This window comes from Amblyomma mixtum, chromosome 6 (genome assembly GCF_055824585.1).
Source record: "Amblyomma mixtum isolate Tamu chromosome 6, ASM5582458v1, whole genome shotgun sequence".
Taxonomy (NCBI): Eukaryota; Metazoa; Arthropoda; class Arachnida; order Ixodida; family Ixodidae; genus Amblyomma; species Amblyomma mixtum.
Genome location: NC_143017.1, coordinates 112,420,670 through 112,433,353, shown reverse-complemented (window position 1 = coordinate 112,433,353; position 12,684 = coordinate 112,420,670). Strand labels below are relative to the sequence as shown.

Genomic DNA, 12,684 nt, shown 5'->3' with positions numbered 1-12,684 from the left:
TATTGATTATAGTGAAGCAACGTTCTATGTACATGAACTATTTACAAATGCCTATGAACGCAGCATTAAAGCCATCTCAAAACAAAACATATCCACGCAACAAAGCACTAGAAGGCACACAAGGCTTTTCCTGCGACCAAGACAGGATGCCACTCCGGTGAGAAACCTGTCAGGTCTGCACTGGTTTAGGATCAGCAATCATTTAGCTGGAAGATATTTTGCAGAAACAGCAGATTCACTGTGCCGATGCACTATGCGAATTTTCCGTAGACTGTGTAGTCCAGTATGAAAGAACACGTGTTGAAGTTCATCAGCGTATTGCAGAACCGTAAGGTAGCATGCAGAATGAGGAATAAAATTAATTCGCTTGTTTGATGTCTTCAGTGGGACATTGTAAAGCAGTGTTGTATTTTTACAACTGATTAAGCAATGCTCATTCTTTTCAGGAACGTCACAGAGGCGGCAATTTACCAAGGATATAAAAATTCTCTTTCTCTGAAGCCATGTCTTCACCGCCAAAATCTCGGTGTGTAGCTTGCAGACGAAATTCTTTTCGCACGGTGAGGCAGATATTTTGCGCACTCTTCAAAGTACTTCATGTCAAGGCAGGCCGAAGTTTACCGAACGATACGTAGCTGGAGGGAAGAGCGAAGTTATGAAAACATTGTACAAGGCTTTGCGCCACTCTATAATAAGGAACTCTGCAAAAAAAAAAAAAACAAACGAACCAATAGGAAACGAACAGCAGAAAACACCACATGCACAAACCCCATAGCCATGGGCGATCACTAGAATCTGATTGACGTATTGATGGTCGTGAAAGCAGTAAATAAATTAAATTGAATTTAACTTTCTTTATTTCTCGTTTCGGCGAGGGGAGGCTCAGATTACAGGCACATTATGCTTGACGGCGGTCCCAGTCCCCACCATACTCCGTTACAGAAGCGGTGATTATTTCAGTGGAAAAAAAAAAACATGTAGAAATACGCTCACATCACGAATACTCTCAGCGGAACAAAGCTTCAGAAGCAGATACGAAGATCACAATTTGTTTATAATCGGGGTGAACAAGCTAGATGACTGAACACACTGGCGTGTACACGAAAACAATCTATATATTACGCATATTTGTAAAGAGATACACGTACACGCAGATACAGGAGAAATGAGATATCACAGATTGAGAGCAGCAGATATCATTGCTTAGTAATGATGTATTAGGCTGTTTATGAAGGAATTTTGCAGAAGAACTTAAATATGAGAGTTCCGCGCCGTCATTTACATGTAGAATTTCCGTCGACTGATGTATGATTGCTTGTCTCCCAAAGTTTGTTCTTGTTTTTTGTACGTGTGTAATGTTCTACCGGAGAGAATAATGATATGATTCATTATTGCCTATTTTGGTGAATAATGCTTGTTTATGTATGGCAAACAGAATATTTTAATAGTATACCTTGCCTGCACAGAGCACAGTATAGTAAAAAGAACGGAGCAGTTTCTAGGTCGATATAACTACCATAGTATTTGCAATGTAGACGAAAGATTTGTTTCTATAAAAGAATAAGCTTGTTGCTGTTTGAGCAGTCGTCCTCAATACTAACGTACCGTAACATAGTTTCGAGTAAAATAGGGCATTCTATAGCTGCTTAAGCCATAGCTGGGTTATTCTATGAATTACACTGACAAACCTTGGAAAATGATACAAAACTGCTTTTATGTGAACACCAACACAAACGTTTCTCAAACCATACGCCCAAAAATGTTTCATTAACGCGCTTAACAGCCGAGGCATTCAAGTAAAGTTGTTCTCATTATGCATATTTTCCTTTTGAGCCCTAAGCTTAAGGTAACGTAGATTTGCAGCGTTTAGTTCTAAACTGCTTTTCTTCGGTTATTCAGATAGCCAAGTTAGGTACGCATTTACTCTGGAAGCTGTGGTGTGGGGCAATGCTGTTTGTGTTAAAAGCGTCGGCCGTGACCAGACTGTGATGCAACACCGAAGTCATGCGCTCGCGCGTTGCGTGAACAGGAATAGCTTTTTATTGCGCCTCTCATGTATGTCGCTTCCGCGCTCGCCGCGCCCTCCTCGCCTGTCTCTCGTTCTCAGACCGGAAGCTCATATAAACTGGCTACCTTTATAACAGGTTGCGTCTTCTTCGCATGACAGAAGCTATACTCCGTTTCATACATAGCAGTCAATGCAGCCAAGGCTGCGGCGCCTGTCCGCGCTCCTCGTCCGCATCGTAACGTAGTGCGGCAAAAGTAAAAGGAGTAATAAACTTAAAGTTAAAGTAAATGTTGGTCGACATTGTAGTACCATGATAAAAGTGTTTTATTTTGAAAAAAAAATAAGATTTTCTTCTCTGTTATGTTCTTCAAAACAGAGTGTTTTTTTTTTTTTTCCGGCCGCTCCTGTATCACGTTTTCGCAGCTAGGTCGGCCGGTCATGTCTGCTTTCGTCAACCTCTTCGTGCGCCCTCTTCATGAACCATGGAACCTCGTCGTCGGCTTCTCACAATAACAACGTCAACTGCAGCGACAAGAGCGCTAGTATACGACACCATTTGTTGAGTTCGATGGCCTACGTAGCGGAATCTCTGCTCAGGGCCCAAATGCACAGCTTTCAACAATCCCCATCTCGCCGCACTAGCTGACACCCATAACACACCGAATCCGACATCTAATACAAAACATTACTACGAACGGAAATACTTCAAAGAATTTTACTTGTTACAATAGCTCAAAGAGGAGACCTCCCGAGTCAGACGCCGCTCACTTTAGAGCCGCTGAGTACGCCGATCAATGCCGGGTTGCCGCTAGCCGAGGCTGCTCTGAATAATCGACTCCGCACTGAGTTCTATCACCACACAATTAATGATTCATTGCGTGCCGCATACAAAGCCGCATACAAAAGTCACAAAAAAATTCAAATATTTACTAACTCATCTGACTCGACTCGTCATAAAATTTTATTTACGCTATTTGAAGCGGTAGGACGGGAGTCTTGTTGCAATGGGCACCAGCACATTTGAGCGTGATCAGTATGCTTGACGAGTTTCTGGAGTTTATGAGGCCTTATATGCTGAAAACTGCCTGAAAAGATATCAATGTGCGCTTGGCAGGTTTCTTTAGGAACTAAAAATAAAAGCCAGCCGCTTTCCTCGTCGCTCACAGAGAGTGCAACAAAGAAAGGGCAACTCCACGGTTTTTTCCCAGATTCACGAATTTTAATGAAACTTTTACTGCAGGTTTTTCTCCCTGTCCTGATCATTTCAGTCTAGATTGGCATCCATGCGACTATTAATTCCTGAGCAAACTGATTTTAAAGCTTGTATAGTGTCCGTGGACTCAGTCTAGGTTATTTCTATGGGAAACACTGCGTTTGCGACGTCACGAGCATCCAATAACGCAATAACGCACGACCAATAACGCATTATTGCGCTCTCTTCACGTGAAGAACATATTTTGAGGCTTGCATTAGATGATCTTAGGCATTTTATGAACCGAGTCGTCATTTCCAGTCCTTACTTCAGCCATTCTATGGAGACATTTCAGTAATGTCTGTGACGTAATCGCTGCGTCAATCATCACCATTCCTGGCCACGACCTGAGTTTTGCCTTGCTGTTTTTGCTCTCTTAAAATGGTTCTACTTGGTATCTTGAAAAACGCTTTGTTGTGCTGAAGACGGGGGACCTCAAGGGATGTGTTGCGATAATTAACTAAAAATGTTAGAAAAAAACCTTAGAGTTCCCCTTTAACAGAGGCTCACACGGAGGGTGCTCTGGAAAACAGGCTTAAGAACATCAGCACTTCTATGCTAATGTGCTAGCGTTACGAAATTCGGCACGGTATATTGAGTTTAACGTCATTCGTGCTAACGTGCTATCATTCCAGGATTCGGTGTGGTGTATAGGGTTTAACGTCCCAAACCGACGTGGCTTTGAGGGATAGCGTAGTGGAAGTGGATTAATTTCTACCGCCTGGATTTCTTTAACGTGCCCTGAAATCCCACAGTACAAGGTCGCCTTGCGTTTCACCTCATTTGAAACACGGCCGCCGCGGCCGGCATCGAACCCGCGTCCTCGGGCTAAGCACTCGAGAACCCTAACCACGCGCCTGAGATCATGTGACCACCATGTGCGCGCAGCATGTGGCCCACACCCTTTGCAACTTTCGTCGCCATCGGGTTGGACGCGCGGATGTAATTCGCCGCCAGACACTTCGAAAACACTGCACGTGGGCGGGAGGCAGGAGCCCATTGGACATGCGGGAAGGTTGGACACAATGAATTTTATAATAATGCAGAATACCTTGGCAGAATATAACGCTTTTATTCGCCATACAAAGTGTGTTTTTCTGCGTTTTACGCAATATTTCCTTATGCGTAAACCATATACCGACAAATTTTATACTATGTAGTAGATAAGTTGGCATAGAACGCAGCGCGAACTCTGCGTCTAGCTTTATTAATGAATGCCTCTCAGGTTCATTAAGAAACTCTTTTTCAGCGAATTTTACAGAATTTTAGAGAACCGAATAGTTTTAGAAATTAAGAAGAATAACTGGTCACACCATGCGATTATCATGGATTTTCCTCAAATATTTTCAGGCACCTTCTGGCAGTATATTTTAAGATATTCATGACAGAAGCTGGCAAAAACAGCAGTGCACGTAAGCGCTGGAGTTCGCCTCTTCGCGATCAAAATATCTCCGTGCTTCGAAATTTATCTGAGCAAAATAATTATTACGGAATGGCATCAGACATCAGTAGTCCGCGAATGATCATATGACATCAGTAATCGGAGAATGACATATAAAAGCATTAGGAAAATTTAATATGCAGACCAACAGCTCATTTCAAGATACCATTTAAAATCAGCAATAGTTCTTGCACACTTCGAAACGCCTAATAGCCGGCTGTTATGTCGCAAGCAAAACCTAGGAACTCTTTTGGCTAATCGAAAAGAGACCTGTGTGCCATTGTGACCTCAAAAGTGACAGCAACAATCAGTGACTTTTCTGATTCAACTCTTCTCGGGACGGCTGGCAGGCATTTAGATGTAGTGTCGGCCGCGGCTCACCGACAAACTTCGTTTCGAAGCGTATCCTCTCCATCCCTGCAGGATAACCGACCTGCACGTCGCTCTCCGACATCCACAGTAAACGAGCCTCTGCCGCAGGGGCTTTTTAGGCCTGCGCTTGGTGCGTGCCGGCGTTCACGCACTCCTAGTCCATGTTAAAACTACGGAACCTCCTCAAATCCTGCATGACCCCGAGTGTATGCTTTAACTCCCAGTGTTGGGGTCGTGAATGAGGAAAGCGTTTCGGTGTTAGTCGAATCTGACGCCGAATCGCATAGCTGGATGCAGTGCTGGCCTCGAAAGCTTCGATATCTGCGCTGAAGCAGTGAAGCGGCACTGAAGCAGCACTCGACCTTTTCGATCGTGGCGATTTCGTTTTGCGAAAAAATGCTCTGAGCGACTGTCGCAAGTCGCCGTTGCTCAACTTTCTGTGGCGACTTTGGAACGTGAGTCCTGGCTTCTGTATCTTGCTTGCGCACTCGACCTGCTTTGTTCAGTTACACAGCGCTTGACTGCTGACATAAAAGAGCGCGGAGTCCTTGTAATGAATTCCGCCAATGCTGAGGGTATTTCCAAACATTTTGAGTCTACAGGTCACGTTCGCAGCTATCTGCTTGCCTGCACTCGGCAATGAAAAGACATCGTGCGGAGTCGATACGAAGAAACCGTGCTGGTATGATCATGCGAGGAGAACCATTTAACGGCACATTAAGGTGGACCTGACTGGTTACAAATGCAGTTTGTTACCGATCACTCTCAGTAGCCTTCAACATATAGTCGGCATTCACTGGCTTCGGTGGCAAGCCTTGTTCACGGCCTAAAAAGCGCAGCGTCGTTGATATAATTAGAGGCCTTCGTTTTGCGATTTCATAAAGTTTTCGAAACGTTGTACTATCGCAAGTGAACTACGTATATTACCCCAAGAAAAATAACACAGTACAGGCATCAAATGTTTACCCGGTGCGGATGTGCGGAAAATAGTAATTTCGGCGCTGTCAGGAAACCCAGCGCCTTAAGTGCTTCCAGCTTTGAGGAGAATTGTTTGCTGCATTAGCTGCATTAGCACACAGTTTGATAACTTCGACGGTGTCTTGAGCACAACATCCACATAGAACGGGCGCTTTTCTTTTTACCGTGTGGTGTACAACGTCCCCATTACTATATAAATAACACATGTTTCTTACTCATTCAAATTATAACCGAATGAATTAGACACTCCGCACTTCTTTATGCATGGTCCGGTTCTCTCCCGTTCTCGTGTGCACTTTGTTTAATATTTCGATGTCCATTTACGCTGCTTCCTTGAACAAGTTCCTGTTATGCATCACGTGCTTGACACCTTTTGATAGAGCGTAAATATAATGTTGCCAGGTTGGTCTATGATGGGTGTAAATGGGAGAGGAACGCATAAGCATTTCTTTCTTTTGGTAGACGATCAGATCAATTTTGATTTGATGATTTGTTCTCGTGGCCTGTGTTTCTCTGTCTGTGTGGCGTGTCTGGGCCCAACTGTTCTTATTTTGTGTTGCCAACAGGCTCTACATTATCGACTTCTTCAATATGTTTTTGCTTCCGAGCGTAACATAAACGTTCGCTGCCGGCGGTACCTGCACTGTAAGCGCCGCATGACGGATGGAACGGCGTTTCTCTTGAAGCTTTCAGCGTGCCGTACGATGCCGGTAGCGTGGTAGTAGAGGGTACTCCACGGACCCAGGGGAACCCCGAGCAGGCATCGCAAGTGCTACAGTGGCATGGTATAGCTTACTAGAATGCATTACGCGGTCGTGGTTGCACTACACGGGCACGGTGCGACACAGCGTCGTCGGAAACGTTGGAAGCACCATCACTCGAGAGAGATTTCTAATGCGCGTCACGAAACTGGTGTGAGCGAGCGCGAAGGCTGCTTTCCAAGTGTCTTGCGGGCTTTGTTAAGCAGCCGCTGCCAATAAAGGACAGGAGACCACGTACCGCGTGATGCCTTTGGCTGCCGAAGTATCGCATTCCCAACAGCGGCAGCCAACAGAAACGGGTCGCTGGCCTACTACAGTGACGTTAATGCTCTGCATTTATCAATCGGCTGGGTGCATCTCATCAATCTAACTTTCGCTTTTTCCGTTGCACTGTTTCTTTTTGCTTTTGTAAATCGGTCTGGTTGACCTTGGAGCACTTTACGGATGGAAGAAAGAGTCACCAGTCTTGATGCGTAGCGAACGTATGCCGCAGGCGAAGTGCAAGATTAGCATCGTGTCAGTGCAATGAAGGCGATGCCGCAGCGTACGGCAGTCACATACGACAAAAATATTCGTGTTTGTTTCTCGAACAAAAAATTGCAAATTGTGAAGTTCAGCGTCCCGAAGCGACACATGGGCTATGAGGGACGCCGTAGTAGAATGCTCCGGATAAATTTAGACCACCTGAGCTTCTTTAAAGTGCGCAGACATCGCCATCATCGAAATACGGCCGCCGCGGCCGGGATCAAACCCGTGACCTTGGGATCAGCAGCCGAACGTTTGTTGTTTCTTGGATGTGAAATTAAATTTGAAGAGCATTGAGTTAAGGCTAACGATTCTGCAAGTTCAAAGTTATTAGCGGGAACCACCAAGTTGTAGTAGATTTGAAGTAACGGAGTAATTACTCATTGGCACCCACCCTAGGGGACCCGATCGGCAGGAAAGAAAAGCGATACAGGTTTTTCTTACAAAATTCGCAGTGGAAGAGAAAATCATTTTGGTTCGAAGCTCAAATTCAGGACCACCGTCTATCAGGAGTACTGGTTCTGCCAACTGAGCTATCCACAACGGCTTGCAGATGGAAGGACGAGGCCGAACGGATTAACAAATCAAATTCAGGGTGGTCCCTGTCCAACGGCTCTGCACGTCCTCACTTGGACACTGCCTTTGATGCAGGGCGACTCAGGAGGCCCGCTGCAGTGCACCTTCGACGATCGCACCTGGTTCCTGGCCGGGGTGGTGTCCCACTCGGTGTACTGCGCCCTGCCCAACATGCCCACTGTGTTCACCAGGGTGGCGCCGTTCCTCGACTTCATCCACGAGCAAATGGCCAGAAACTCACCCGAATAAAGATTCGCGCCAGCTTCGTCTTGCTTAAGCTTGCCTGTCTCCCAGTGTCCTTTAAGCGCGACTCAGTGGCGAAGAGTTTCATTTCGATCAAGCTGAGTAACTTCACTCGACTCGCATTTGTGGGGTCTTGGGCTGCAGGAAACACGGCGCGTGGGACTTCCAATAAAGGAGCATTACGCGGTCAGCTACCATTGCTTTACTAGCTGTGATGTTGGCCTTTTTATGCACGTTTCAAACCGCGGAAAGAGCGAAATGATTCCAGAGGAGGGGGGGGGGGGGGGGGGGGGGGACGTAGCACAAAAAGAGCAGACAGTAGCTCATTCTCAGCTACTGTTATTCGAAGGTAAGCAGTTATACACATGTGTGCACGAAGAAAAACGGACGAAAAATGAAGCTTTAGACACCTTTAATCTCCATGTTTGAGTGAATTTTAAGGTGAAACGCTGTGGTGTTTCTCTTGCAGGGTCGTTCACTTTTTTAGCTTTTCAAATGCCTTTCAGTGTACCTCAATACGAAGTCAGGCGAAAAATTTCAATCAGAAAGTTGTATAACGGCCCACAAAATGTGTGATTGAACAGTTTCCAAGTTTCCATATACTACCTATTACGTAGTAGTTTTTTCTGCTCACATGACGAGGACCCACTGGTGGCCCTCAATGCAGTGAATGTGTTAAACAGTGTGTCAGGGGTGACTGGTGAGAGAGAGGAGAGGTTGATGCGAATTAGCTCGGACGCGCTGCTCCCAGCCTGTTCATTCCGATAACTACCGTGCAGCCCAAAGCGCTGGGTGAACCGCTGCTGACTTTACAAAAGAGCTTGGTCGCTAGTGGCTAGGCATATGTCGGGGACATATGTCGGGGACTCTCGTGTTTGAGGCAAGTATATGGTAACTAGCCCACATCGTTATCTGAAAACTGCATGCGAACTGCCGCGCGAATGCGATACTCAATAGTAATCCGTGTAAAAGACTGGTATTGCGTCGTATTGGCCAAGTCTGAACATGGTGCAGAGGCAGTAGCGGCGATAGCGTGGAGACTCACCATTGTGCAACTAATGCATCACATCGAAGAGCAGACAGACCTGGTCCTTAGAAGGAAGCGCAAATACTCTTTTTGTGCATATCCCTGCATCGGCAAGTTTGTTTGCGTGGAGTCCGCCAGTCCCTGAGGTTCATGATTTCGATCAGTGGTTTTTGATGCATAGGAGGGCAGCGCAACAATGGAGGAAGAAAGTTGCTTTATCGTGGCTGCACTTCACCCTCAAGAATTTGCGTGTCGGTTCTGAGTCGCAAAAAGTAGTTCACTGTACACCGAAGCGGCTGAGCCATAACCAGTTGCCTTTCGGATCGCCGCAGGTTCAGCAGCCGTAGATGCTTTATTTTGACGCACAGCGCATCTTGAACTAATGCGATGGGCTGGGAATAAGGAAACCGCTTTCAGCGCCGTATTGCTAACATTTCTTTCTGCGTTTACGCGGTGCTTGAGCAACGCATAATGACGGTAGCGCGAAAGATAAGATCGCAGTAGTCAAGAGAGCGCTCAGTATTTTAACTGAACATTTGTGTTGATGAAAACAAGTTATCATACTCGCGCCCGGGCTGAAAGTGCCAAAGAAACAAACGAGCGAAAAAATTCCGCATCCGGTACGCGCTGACGCGTAACGTGCTGAAGTGAGTGAGAGCCGACCAGAAGCTGCTGGGATGATGACGCGTTGAGCTGCTGCAGATGCGTGTAAACGTTGAATGCGGGAAGGTGCAGCACCTTGACTTTGGGCACATAGTTATTGCCCGTGGCATATAGTTGCAACACATTCTGATCCGCAGTCGGGAAGTCTCGACGCAAGCGCTCAAAGTGCTCCATTTTCAGGACCACCAAATCTCACAGGAACTACAGTTCGTCGTACAGCGAGCACGACTGGCCGAACGGATTCGCAAGCCTCTCACGCTCGTATTCACAGGTCGCGCTGACCCACATTCCACAACATAGCTTATCCGTGGCGTCCTTCGGAGCCGCATCTCCCTGGCGCTTTCGACTCCCTCGCTGTTGCTGCGCAGTCTTGCGGGAACGTGCCTCGGCATGCAACGGCTTCCTGCGCTTACCATACTGCTCGGAAGCGGCCGTCGACGGTCCGCGCACGGCTAAGGCCTCCAATGAAGCCTCCCGAGGCCGTTGTCAACGTTCACAAGCAGCGGCGGCTTGGGAACTGGTGGCGGCACTCGGTCTGGACACTACGCTGATCAACATCACGTTCGGCTGCGCTCACGGTAGAATCTTCCCTCTTTGCGGCGATTCTTGCTTGAATATCGTGCGATGCCGCACCCTCATCGAGCTCTGAAAAATTCAGCCTGATACTTGCACGACCACAACCATCTACCCATTTTCTTTATTACATGGTTTTCGTCAAGTCCACAGCTCTTCCCTTATACCCTTACTCTGTCCATCCATCCGTTTTTCACTAATTGCCGGCCCTTCAAACTTTCGAAACGAAAGAGAATTACTGCGCCAGCATGGACGCAGCCATGAATGCCACTTGCAGGCCGCCATTGAATCCCCGGCGTCGCGTGATGAAGGACGGGAAACTGCGCATTCCGATGAAGGCGAAATGTTAGAGGGCCGCGTACTGGGCGATGTCAGTGCAGGCTATATAAACCTAAGTGGTCGATTTTATCCGGAGCCCTCCACTATGGTGTTTCCCATAGCCTGAGTCGATTTGGGACGTTGAACCAAATAAAAGCAAAAAAAAAACCTTTGTAGACATGACAGATACCTTGCGGGAAATCGGCCAAGGCTTGATGGTGAATGTCAAGGAAAATCACATAGGCGATTGCGAGAAAAAGAGAGGCATGATGCGTAAATGTACAATAGTGAAATGATAGAAAACTAGAGGTGAAAAATAAGAACAAAGAAAAAGAAGATGATTTAGGAGAACGTGGGAAAAATTTGTCAGAATTTTTAGGCATGCGGAAGAATTTTATATACAGTTAACAAGGCAACCTTTCAGTTGCATTAATGTAGTCATGAAGGCATCCGCAAATCCTACTTAACGCGAATCCCTTGACGCTCGCAAAGAACGAAAGAACTGGGAGTGACAAATAACACAAGAAGCCCTAACCACGAGAGGGGGACCTTCAGCCCTCACTTCTTCTCATCTTGAAAGCTTTCACTTCTGCACATCTTCAAAACAGCTCATACGGGGGTCAGACGGAACAGGCGCTGACTAACAGCTGAGGCTTTATTACAAAGAAAACAACAAGTACATACCTAGAAACGAACAAGAAAAGTAAAATATGAAAAAGCTTATCATCAGTCTCATCCCCTTCCGCCTGACTGTGGAGAATGCAGGAAAAAGGCCTTTCTCAGATCTCTACAATTAACCCGATTCTGTACCAGCTCTGACCACCTTATCCCCACAACTTCCTAATCTGCCCACCTAGCTGAAAAAGCTTATAACTAAAGTCAAAATCAATGCACATGGATGTTATTGTTAAGGTAATCAAAAAACGGAAACTCAACAAGAGACAACATTGAAAGGCTCATCCTTAGGAAGGGCGCTTTTGCAAAACAAACCTAACCTGAGAACGCAACAGATACGCTCTTAATGCACAAGCTAGTTTCCGCTTTTCGTGGTATGGAAGGCCACTACAACCTCACTATTAGGGTGACAAGCTGCGGTTCGACATTGCAGTGCAGGATGTCGCCAGAATGCTGCCAAGCTTCCTTTACGTGTTACGATCGCATTCCTCCACTTACTGTCTTTGTTTCAGTGATGCACAGTGATGGCGTTTTTCTCCTAATCTTCCTCAATATCTTCGAGTTCAAGTGCGATGCACAGTAATCGTGTGTTTCCGTTCGTATTTCGCTAAGAGAAAGATGAAGAGGGCTCTGCGCTCGGGCGCCTGGCGCCAATTAATAGGGAACGTTTTCTTCTTCATTAGGGATCTTTAGCACCGTCGAAAGGTAAATGCGCTAAATACAGTAACCGTGCACAACCATACTGTGAATTTGGATAGGCAAGTATGACAACGGTAGGAACGGCAATGCGTTGCCGTACTGGTTGTCCGCTGTGCTAGAAGTAGCTATTGTCCATTGCCACTGCGGCGGTTAGCTCTGGGCGTTTAATCGTTGACGTGTACACATGCGATAATTACGAACCTCGAAGAGGGGATCATCCACTCTATTGCGGCATCAGTAAAGGGAAAACCTTTCAGCCCAAGCTGCGATGTGCGAGGAGCTGGCGCCTCGTTCAGCTTCTTTGTTACCGCATCCACCATAACAGAAGCGACGCCGCAACAAACTTTTCATACAGCTTGGAAGTCTGCGATCTGAACATGCGTGTTTGTTAGCGTGGAACAGAGGGCTGCGATAGCGGTATATCACGGTACGGCTGAATGACGTTCTATTCTCCAACACGCCTTTGCTGCGCTTCAGGGTCTTGGTTCATGATGAGAGGAAAATGGCGGTTCCTTCATAATCAAGTACATCTTAGCTCGGCTGGCATCACGCACACAGTGTGAGCGTTTTTTG

The 12,684-nt window shown here is 46.4% G+C and overlaps 1 pseudogene across 1 annotated transcript in view; it reads left to right on the top strand.

The window, feature by feature from the left end:
- The window catches only part of LOC149340053 (anionic trypsin-2-like), a 34,730-nt pseudogene extending 26,568 nt beyond the window's left edge, over positions 1 to 8,162 (top strand). Inside the window, exon 6 of the transcript XR_016283832.1 lies at positions 7,989 to 8,162. The product of XR_016283832.1 is annotated as an anionic trypsin-2-like (transcript). The remainder of the gene's footprint in view (positions 1 to 7,988) is intronic.
- Positions 8,163 to 12,684: the final 4,522 nt, after the last annotated feature.